The sequence below is a fragment of the Taudactylus pleione genome, unplaced genomic scaffold (assembly GCF_031769625.1).
Source record: "Taudactylus pleione unplaced genomic scaffold, aTauple2 ptg000086l, whole genome shotgun sequence".
Taxonomy (NCBI): Eukaryota; Metazoa; Chordata; class Amphibia; order Anura; family Myobatrachidae; genus Taudactylus; species Taudactylus pleione.
In genome coordinates, this window is record NW_028284488.1 from 23,358,855 (window position 1) to 23,370,339 (window position 11,485).

General features: G+C 43.9%; 1 protein-coding gene across 3 annotated transcripts in view; it reads right to left on the minus strand.

Moving 5' to 3' along the window:
* DMTF1 (cyclin D binding myb like transcription factor 1) overlaps nucleotides 1–11,006 on the minus strand; it is an 89,968-nt gene extending 78,962 nt beyond the window's left edge. Inside the window, exons 1-2 of one of the 3 annotated variants that reach the window (XM_088468788.1) lie at nucleotides 10,921–11,006; nucleotides 4,574–4,643 (exon numbers count right to left, since the gene is read on the minus strand). The gene's annotated coding sequence lies outside the window, so the exon portion shown is untranslated. Of the gene's footprint in view, nucleotides 1–4,573; nucleotides 4,644–9,339; nucleotides 9,429–10,920 lie in introns of those variants that run through there. The other 2 variants (XM_088468789.1, XM_088468790.1) reach the window with 2 other exon arrangements.
* Nucleotides 11,007–11,485: the final 479 nt, after the last annotated feature.

The following is an 11,485-nucleotide window of genomic DNA, read 5'->3' on the forward strand; positions in this document are numbered from 1 at the left end:
TGCCTGTGAGGGGTCTTTTCAGTGAGAATCAGAACATAGCAGTAGCATGGAGTACGGAAGGCCAAAGTCCCAACAGGGGGCAGGGCAGCAGGTGCAGAGACTAGTGACAGGACCATACCAGCTGGCAGAGCAGAAAAGAATGATGCCAGAAACTGAGGCAGAGCAGTGCATGAAGAGGTGGCAGGGGAAGAAGTCTAGCAGATTCTGCTGAAGAGCCCGGGTTGAAGAGCCCGGGTGTCGAGACCAGTCAGGGGATAGTTATGAGGTGCTGTTAGCCCACCCCCCACTATGGATGGAAGCCGCAGCCGTTTGCTGCAAGTTCCACTGCCGAACAGCTGAGGGAGCGAGCCACTGCTTGTCAGCTGAGGGAAGAGAGGCTGACCCTGACTCCAGTTTCCTAGAAAGGAAGGATGCTGAGACCCCATTCCTGTCAGCGCTGCTGTCGGACCCCACCCCATCCCTGAGGGAGCCATTTAGGTTAAACCAGTTTGCAGAAGAGGTTGGTGCTGACACACACACATCTACACATACACTAGTAACTGCCCTGCTAACAACCTGCTCTTAAGATGTTATTGGGAATGTCCCAGCTAAGAAGGGGAAGTAGTTATTCACAGACAGATCCTTCATAATCTGCTTCTGTCAAGGCTTGCATTTATAAAGAAAAAAAATCTCTTTTACTTTAAGTGCTTATCATTACAGTGAGGCCTGCTATTCTCCTATAGACTGTTATTGCTGTTCACAAATGCTATAAGGAAACTGCTGAATGGCTTATCATTACAGTGAGGCCTGCTATTCTCCTATAGACTGTTATTGTTGTTCACAAATGCTATAAGGAAACTGCTGAAGGGCTGATTATTACAGTGAGGCCTGCTATTCTCCTATAGGCTGTTATTGTTGTTCACAAATGCTATAAGGAAACTGATGAAGGGCTTATCATTACAGTGAGGCCTGCTATTCTCCTATAGGCTGTTATTGTTGTTCACAAATGCTATAAGGAAACTGCTGAAGGGATTATTCTTACAGTGAGGCCTGCTATTCTCCTATAGACTATTATTGCTGTTCACAAATGCTATAAGGAAACTGCTGAAGTGGCTTATCATTACAGTGAGGCCTGCTATTCTCCTATAGACTATTATTGCTGTTCACAAATGCTATAAGGAATCTGCTGAAGGGATTATCATTACAGTGAGGCCTGCTATTCTCCTATAGACTGTTATTGCTGTTCACAAATGCTATAAGGAAACTGATGAAGGGCTTATCATTACAGTGAGGCCTGCTATTCTCCTATAGACTATTGCTGTTCACAAATGCTATAAGGAATCTGCTGAAGGGCTTATCATTACAGTGAGGCCTGCTATTCTCCTATAGGCTGTTATTGGTGTTCACAAATGCTATAAGGAAACTGCTGAAGGGCTGATTATTACAGTGAGGCCTGCTATTCTCCTATAGACTGTTATTGCTATTCACAAATGCTATAAGGAAACTGCTGACGTGCTTATCATTACAGTGAGGCCAGCTATTCTCCTATAGACTGTTATTGCTGTTCACAAATGCTATAAGGATACTGCTGAATGGCTTATTATTACAGTGAGGCCTGCTATTCTCCTATAGACTATTATTGCTGTTCACAAATGCTATAAGGAAACTGCTGAAGTGCTTATCATTACAGTGATGCCTGCTATTCTCCTATAGGCTGTTATTGGTGTTCACAAATGCTATAAGGAAACTGCTGAAGGGCTGATTATTACAGTGAGGCCTGCTATTCTCCTATAGACTGTTATTGTTGTTCACAAATGCTATAAGGAAACTGCTGAAGTACTTATCATTACAGTGACGCCTGCTATTCTCCTATAGGCTGTTATTGTTGTTCGCAAATGTTATAGGGAAACTGCTGAAGGTCTGATTATTACAGTGAGGCATGCTATTCTCCTATAGGCTGTTATTGCTGTTCACAAATGCTATAAGGAAACTGCTGAAGTGCTTATCATTACAGTGACGCCTGCTATTCTCCTATAGGCTGTTATTGTTGTTCACAATTGCTATAAGGAAACTGCTGAAGGGCTGATTATTACAGTGAGGCCTGCTATTCTCCTATAGGCTGTTATTGTTGTTCACAAATCCTATAAGGAAACTGCTGAAGGGCTTATCATTACAGTGAGGCCTGCTATTCTCCTATAGACTGTTATTGCTGTTCACAAATGCTATAAGGATACTGCTGAATGGCTTATTATTACAGTGAGGCCTGCTATTCTCCTATAGACTATTATTGCTGTTCACAAATGCTATAAGGAAACTGCGGAAGTGCTTATCATTACAGTGATGCCTGCTATTCTCCTATAGGCTGTTATTGGTGTTCACAAATGCTATAAGGAAACTGCTGAATGGCTGATTATTACAGTGAGGCCTGCTATTCTCCTATAGACAGTTATTGCTGTTCACAAATGCTATAAGGAAACTGCTGAAGGGATTATTCTTACAGTGAGGCCTGCTATTCTCCTATAGACTATTATTGCTGTTCACAAATTGTATAAGGAAACTGCTGAAGGGCTTATTATTACAGTGAGATCTGCTATTCTCCTATAGACTGTTATTGCTTTTTACAAATGCTATACGTGAAGTGCTTATTGTTACAGTGAGGTCCACTATTTCTTCTTTATACTGTTATGGGTGTTTTTCACAAATGCTATAAGCAAAGTGCTTATCGTTACAGTAAAGCCTGTTATATATAGAAACGAGAAAAACCTGGTCCTTGTAAGTACCCACACCTGAGTCTCAAGAATCCAGCACTGATTTAGGCTTATTATATATAGTAATGTTATGTAATGTTTAAGAAGTGTGCCCCTGCATGGTCGTGTTGTTCCAATATAAGCCAGGTAGAAGATGTATACAGTGTTGTGTGTATTGTGTGTGCAGTTGACTTCAAGGTAGCCTGGAAATGTTCAGGAGAGGAGGGTCAGCATAACAGGAGCTGGAGCTGCTGGTTGTTTATATTTGAATGTAAATGTCTGAGGAGTTAAACTGGGCATACATTATGCAATAATCAGCCCAATCCCCAGATTATCGGCAGTTCGGGCTGGTAATTGCATAGTGTATTACAGAGATCGGTCACTGATGATCGGACGGTTAGGTATGTGAACTCTTCCAAGATGCCTGACTGACCTGATCATGGCCGCATCTAGCAGTGTATGCACTGCCACAGCCAACCGCCCACTTTTCACCTGTTCCTTCACAGGGAAGGAATGGGGGAATGTCTCCTCCCCTCGGAAGGATCACAGATAAGGTGAGCCATAAACTGTGAAATATCTCTCAGTGTATGTATGGCCACAATATATCTGATGGGTTTCAGGCTGTCAGATAAAATGACTGTCAGTCTGATCGACATTTTATCCAGTGTATGCCCAGCATTAGAGAGGAGAGTGTGCTATTCAGTGATGATGTAGATGCCAGAACTGTTAATCAACAATAAATCACATATATATTTATAAGATGCTGTCTCCAGCGCGTGATTCCCATTCCCTACAGTAAATATATTTTAGATTTAATTAGTTATTTTATTTGTGGCTGAGTAAATCAAGTTTTAGAGGGGTATTCAATATGAAACGTTAACTTCACTGTCGAAGTTAACATTTCATATCGGAGTTTTTACCTGCGTTAAAGTATCGGGCGCGCTCCCGCTTATCCCCGTATTCAATATAAAATTAACGAAAACGGGAAACTCCGAAGTTGGATTTGCGTAAAGTTACGAATTTTTCCTTTAAAAAATTGTAAGACTCCCCTAAAGTTGTAAAAACATGGGGGAACACTATGGGTACCCCCGTTTTAGCCTTTAAATGAAAGTCGGGGATTTAAATAGCCGCAGCAGGTGTTTTTTTCCCGACATTGAAGAAGTGTTGCAGAAGAGCACTTAGGTTATTTTTTTCGTTTTTTTAAGTGGTCCCATCAAATTTGGGGTACATGAAAATGGGTACTAGCATATTTTTAAGTCCCTAAAGTAAATTTGAAAAAATTCTGCATTTGTGCACTTGCCGCTATAATTCTATTCTTCAAAACACCTGCCGCATACTTGCAGAATAGCCCTGAACCTATTTCCCTATTGTTATACAATTTTTTTCCAATTTTTTTTTTTTCACCCCAATTTTTTAATTAATTTTTTGGGGTGTCCCTATTTTTTTAAAAAAACTTTTTTTGACACAGTTCTTTTTTAAATGTCATTCCCAGGGGTGCAGGCTATTTTTTTTAAGCCTGCACCCCTAAACCCCAATTCTGCACTTTTTTTCGACACCTATTCAGTGATGAAAAGTTATCCCCATTTTTTATCAAAGACTTTTAAAAACTGCGATAAGTCTTTGAAATTGAATACGGTGTAAAAGTAAAACCTGCAATAATGACGTCATACCTCCGATATTAACGGAAAAAAGATGTTTTCGCTCCCATATTGAATACCCCTGTTAGAGGCATAAAAGGATAAATAAAAAATGGGCATTGCCCAAAACTTATATACACTATAACCAATGCACCTAGAAATGTACTGCTGGTGCCTATAATTTGCATTATACTGAAATAAATGTCTGACCTTTAAAAGATCTTGCTGGCTTCTAGATTTGATTCATAGGCTCCTGACTTCTACATCATTTTGTTCACCCCTAAGATATAAAATAAATAACAGTTAACAGAGTACGTACACATTTATAGAAAATCATAATACATCAAAATGTAAAATTCTGCATTTCCTATTAAAAGCTGTGCATTAACCGTAATTACCAACTGCCCAGAGCCAGGAACTAGTGCTGTACCTGCAATTACCAGCTGCAAGAAACCTGTGCCATAGCTGTGGTTTTGAACTACCTAGGGCTTGAAAGGGATGTAGTCGGGATCCGGCGTGCGGGATGCTGGCAGTCTTAATACCGGTGCTGAAACCCCGGCACCAGTATCCCGACTGTCAGTATCCCGAAGGTAAGTATCGGGGTGCAGGGGGAGGGTAGCGTTAGGTAGAGGGGTTAGGGTTAGGCACTAAGGGGAGGGTTTCGGTTAGGCAACGGGGAGGGAGGGTTAGGTTTAGGCACTAGGGGGGGGGGAGGGTTAAGGGCTAGGCACCGGCAAGGGTGGGCTAGGGTTAGGGGAGGGGGTAGGAAAATACTCACCCTCATTCTGGCTGTCGGAATGCCACTGTCGGAATTCTGACTAGCGGCATCCCGACAGCCGGGATATCATACCCAACCCAGCTTGAAACTAGCACAATGGAAGCCAAAGCAGGGCTGTAGCTAGAACAGGGCTGCCACCCACTCTCCCAACGTTTTGCTCTGACCACTGCTGCTTACCTTAGCAGTTTGGAGATGGGGATGACATCTTCTCCTCCTGGTCCTGGAAGTTTGGTGCTTGGCTGTGACAACATAGCAAAGCACCATACTCCCAATGCATACCACACAGCCATCCCAATTTTAGTAGGACAGTCCCGCTTTTTGGTCACTGTCCTATTGTCCCACCCACAGTCGCAGAGTACCACAGAGGGAAAAGTTGGGAGGATACTCTCATCGCCTGTGCCCAGCAGTTATGGAAGTGCTGGGCATGCCTCTAGCCTAGCGAGTAATGGTGGCATGATGCACAGTCACACCCCCAATGTAATGCGTAACTGGGGGGTGATGCGAAGTAGTGCATACACACTATGGGACTGATTCAGTACAGACCTCAACTGTGATTGCAATAGTGATTACGCACGCAGTCTCACTGAAGATATGCTAACCCACTTCGATCACTATGCCGTCGCAGCACAACATAAGAACGCCCACCTTACCTTACACACATCCATAATACTTGGCAAGACTGCAAAACAATCGGTAACATCAAGTACAATCGCAGCCTCACGCACACATGACAAGCTCTGAGCTTACTCAGGAATTGCTAACCTCGTCGCACACAGTGAGTACACTAGCTACGTATGGCATCGCAGTGCCTAATTTATGCACGCCCCTGTAACGGCGTTCAAACGCACTGGCACACCTGTGTTACGCCGACCACCCCCCAGTCACCATCCCCAAATAGTACTTCCCGTCAATCACTCTGCGTCGGGTTTGTGTAACAATCGCCCGATTGCGTGTGTAATCGCAGTTGCGATCCTTGCTGAATGGCCCTATGATCCTACTTCCCCCTTCCTAGGGCTGGCCATGGACGATTAACACCCATTGATGATTTGCCACTGATGATCAGTAATTTTGTCATCTATGGCGGATATCTTGGGCAGTGCTGTATCCATTAAACGCCAGGAGCCAAGCCAGTGCCTGTATCCACCAAATGCCAGGCGCCAAACATTAATACAGCTGTAACCATGAACATGTATCTACACAAACAGCTACTGTTGATATATAATACCTTACATGTTAAGTCATCTTTACCTCCTGTTTTATCTATGTAATGTTTCACATCACAATCCCCTCAATGTACAATTTTTTGCATTAGTCCAACAATGACCAGAAAGAAAATAGTTATAACTCACATAGGCAAATGCATGTGGGGTTTCCAGTCGCCTGGAGCAGCTCAAATCATGACCATAATAGCAGTAGTATACAATTCTCCTAGAGCTGCAGCCACAACATAGTATAACATTTTTTGTGCTCTGTTAACTACACTTAAAGCAGGCTTGATAATGTATTATTTAATTGATGTCCTGGAAGTGAACTGACCACGTTAACGGTGTCTTTACTTCTGTGCCTGGACTCTAGCGCATGCCAGGTGTTCTGACCTCGCATCGAGGCCAATGCCCGGGGGAGGGTTCCTAAGGACCCTCTCCCTGTAGTTTTTGCAATGTGTAGCCCATAGGCTACAGAAGGCTACCGCCACCTTCAGATAACAGCACCTGCAGGGTCCAATCTCCAGGATGTATCTCAGTCCGGAAGTTGCTAAATATGGCAATATCGTGCCCTCAGAGCATTTTTCTGCTAGCCTTATCTGGCTAGCACAGTGCCTAGAATGGCACACTGTAACTAGAATCTATGCAGCAGTGCCGCCTGGACCGTCCTTAGGATATTTCAGACAGTCATACCACTGCCCTTACAGCTCCTTGGAGCATACTGCGAATGTGGCCCCGTCCCATGTGACATCACACAGAGGGGGCGTGGAATGCACCGGGCCTGTGAATAATGTTATATATCTCAAAATGGCCCTCGGCAAAAAAAAAAGTTCCCCACCCCTGATTTAGGGGATACAAAATATTTGTGTTTACCCCCAAAAACAGATGTTTTTGGGGAATAAGCCGCAAATATTTATTGACATATGGGCCTCTTAGTCTAACTGGCTGGGTCAGTTATTATCCTACATATCTCCACAGACAAAAATCATTAAAACATGAGCTATTGGTAGTGTATACGGACAGGAGTTGAGAAACATGGTTAAGCTGGGTACACACCTAAAGATTTTCTGTCCAACCATCCAACTAGTTGATTGGTTGGAATGAAAGTATGGTAAGGTATGAAAGCAAATGACAATCAGCAATTTGCTCCCAAATGCCGGAAAATGGACAAAAACTGTTGTTTGAACAAATTATTTAGATCAAACATTTAACAAACTTGTCTGACGACTATTTTCATCTGTTTTCTGGCATTTATGAGCAAATTGCTGATCATCATTTACTCCCATACGTTACCAGATTTTCATTCCAACCAATCAACTAGTTGGATGGTTGGACAGCAAATCTTTACGTGTGTATGCACCTTACAGAATGTCCATCTGCAGTTGCTCAGAAGAGCTTTGCCAAGCAATGTAATAATACCAACAGTGACAATAAGGGTCTTTATCAACCATAGATTTCACAACTCCACAGCGCAAATACTCTTTCATGACATATCTCTCATAATTTTGTCCAAATTTGCTTGAGTGCTTCTGGAGAAAAGCGCTATATAAATAAAATTATTATTAGAATCCGCCTGGATGTGCAGAACAAATTGGTGATCACTGTTTTGGTGCAAAAGATTGCACTTCACAGTGAGAAAACTGGGGTGATTAAGCTGTGCCCTGCTAAATCTGGATTACAGTAGGTAATCAACTGCACCTACTTTCATACTCCAGGGAGAAAAAGAAACATTTAGGCAGGCAATCCTACTATTTGTCTCTCCTGCAAAACAGCATCCATACACTTTTAATGGGTTGCACTTTGTCGATAAAGGCGCACTTCGCACAAGGCGACATCTGTAATAAATAGCGTACAGATGTGCTCATACTCTCTTAAATTACTGGAAATGGACATCAACCTGGAAGTGTAGAGCAAGGACAATTATGTGTGATTGTGCAAAAAAAGTTATACAATAAATGAGCCTTGGTGTGGGAAGATAGGGGTCATCATTAAATGAAATTCAGAATATTTAGACAGTGCCCAATATTATAGAACAGTGGTTCTCAAACTCGGTCCTCAGGACCCCACACAGGTCACGTTTTCCAGTTCACCCAGAAAGTGCACAGGTGTACTTATTACTCACTGACACAGGTGGAGCTAATTATTTCACTTGCGATTCTGTGAGGAGCTCTTCAAATATCTGGGGACGGATCTGCACATGCTTAAAATCGCTTTTTTATGACAATCTGTTTAAACCAACATAATTGCTATATGTTCTACTGTGGATATAGCACCTGGTTGGCGGGGTATGCAGTCGGGAAGCCGGCGGACCTAATCCCGACAGCCGGCATCCAGACTGCTTAATCCCAGTGAGGGTTAAATGACTGGCGTCTAAATCTAGACGCCTGTCATTTTACCGATGCCGGGAGACCGGAATCCCAATTGAAGGGACGCCGAGCACAGATAGCCGCGGTGGGGGAGGGTTAGGTTTAGGGTTCCCGGGGGGGATTTAGGGTTAGGCACCGCCCCGGGAGATTAGGTTTAGGCTAGGGGGGTTAGGCACCCCCCCGGGGGACTTAGGTTTAGGCGGCGGGGAAGGGGGTGGGTTAGGTTTAGGCATTTAGAGAGGGGATTAGGGTTAGGCACTGGGGGGGAAGGTTAGGGTTAGGCACCCCTAAGGGAGGGTTAGGGGGTGGAATTAGGTTAGACAATACTTACCTTGGACGTTCGGGATTTCCTCCTCTGCCGGGATGCTGCTGTCAGGATTCCAACCGCCGGGCATGTGTCCGGCGGTAAATCATACCGATTCCGTTGGCGGTGCTCCCAGAATTTGGTATAATGATCAATTACTCAAATTTCATAGATGCAAAAAAATAAAAAATCTTTGTAGGGCATTCTTTATATTTGTATTTGTGTATATTTAAAATAGAACTTATTATTGCATCTCTAAAAACAATGGCAATATATATTCTACATAGAGTATTAAATCATAATAGCATGTTTGTTTTAATTTTTACCTTATAAAATTCATTGGTCTGTTTGTTTGTCTGTCCACGAGGTGGTCCAGTTGGATCCTGACCAGGTTTTAGGGGGGTTAAGGTCCCGGTCGGACCTCCTGCTGGTGTACGCTGGGCAGAACTTTGACCCGGGAAGCCTGTTCTGGGCCTTCCACTGGATGGATTTGGACGAAAACTCCATAGAGTGGTAATATTGGATTCCAGAAGCTATACTAGTGGGTTGAGGTCCTGGTCGGACCTCCTGTTAGTGTACGCTGGCCAAAACTTTGACCTGGGAAGCCTGTTATGGGCCTTCCACTGCATGGATTTGGATGAAAACTTCACAGAGGGGTGGCAATTGGTCTGGAATACCTAATGGAGTAGTTGGGGTCTCAGTCGGACCTCACGGCGGAATGCGCTGAAATGAACTTTGTTTCAGGGAGCCTGTTCTGGACCTTCCACTGGATGGATTTGGACGAAAACTTCACAGAGTAGTAACATTGGATCCCAGAAGATATACTAGGGGGTTGAGGTCCTAGTCGGACCTCAGAACTTTGTCCCAAGGAGGTTGTCCTGAGCCTTCCACTGGATGGATTTGGATGAAAACTTTACAGAGGGGTGGCAATTGGTCTGGGATGCCAAATGGAATGGTTGATGTCCCAGTCGGAGCTCACAGTGGAGTGCGCCGGGCAGAACTTTGACCCAGGGAGCCAGTTCTGGGCCTTCCACGAGATGGATTTGGATGACATCACATAAAACGTAACTTGAAGATTTAAACCCGGGCAACTCTGGGTACTTCAGTTAGTAGTAGTAGGTTATGTAGGAGTGTAATCATTTATTTCCTTTTGCGTCTATACAGCTTGAGTAATTGATCCTGTGAGGAGACATGGAAAACATGCACTGTTTGGGGTCCTGAGGACCAAGTTTGAGAACCTGTGTTATAGAATGAGAAAAAAGCCAGAAAACCCAAAGAGCTCAAAGCTGTATTCTTTATTTGGACTAAAAATGAACTTTTAAAGGTAAGCTTCTGGGATATCAGTGAACATACTGACCAAAGTATAATTTGTTTACCCCCAAAAAGTAATATAACTGCTCCACTTCTATTTAATGCTACTCCTTTTAATATGACTCGTTTTATTTATGCTGAAAGAATTGTAATAGAAATGCAATATCTCAACAGTCATTGCGGATGATATTACATCTATTATTATGCAGCTGCATAACTCATCTGCAGATTGAATTAAAACACAATGAAGTTACCAATGAGCCAGCGACTGTACGTATTGGGAGGAGCACACATACAGCAGGTAGAGAGAGGGATGCACTTATATGCATTTGGGAGAGTATATAGCAGATGCTTGTAACATAGTTACTGCCCGTATATATTATATTAGACAGCAGTAAACCACTCCCGCAGTGCAGCCAGGATGGGGTTAATGAGGGCTATGTAGCTGCCTGTACACAGACTGACAGGACTTGTGTGATAGTGACGGGCACAGCTCGGGCTCTCCCGCGCCAGCAGGTGCCGGGACACCGGGGATAAGGCTGCTATGCTGTCACTCGGGCCCGGCTGCCTGTCACAGGGCCGGGCCTCATACTCACTTCCTGTTTTTAGTCCGGGCACTTGACGAGCAGGATGGAGGCTCCGAGGTACCAGGATGCAGGAACAACAGAGCATCCCACAGAGCACAGACACGCCTCCTGCGCCACGTAGGAAACGGAAATTGCCTTCCACTGCTTCCAGCGTAACTTCTGCCCTTACCTGACATGGAGGGCGGCACGTAGCTGAACACTGTCTCGTGGTGACTGTGTGCCCAGTACATGGCATTGTTATTGAATTATTGGCATATTGCAGTGTAATGTGATTCAGGGGCACAGCATGGCATATGATGTGAAGTAGGGGCACAGCATGGCATATGATGTGAATTACTGCAGCATGGCATATGATGTGAAATAGGGGCGTAGTGTGACATATAATGAACATTTGGGAAATGCATTGTGGCATTCAATGTGAATTTAAGATTACTGAGGGGAATTCAGTTGTTTTTTTTGGGGGGGGGATTGCTATTTCACTGCCCTGTATCTTCACCGACATCGCGGCTAGCCAGCCTGCTGGTTAGATCCCAATTCAATTCTTTCCCTTTCATGTGGGTGTGTAAAACAGCTG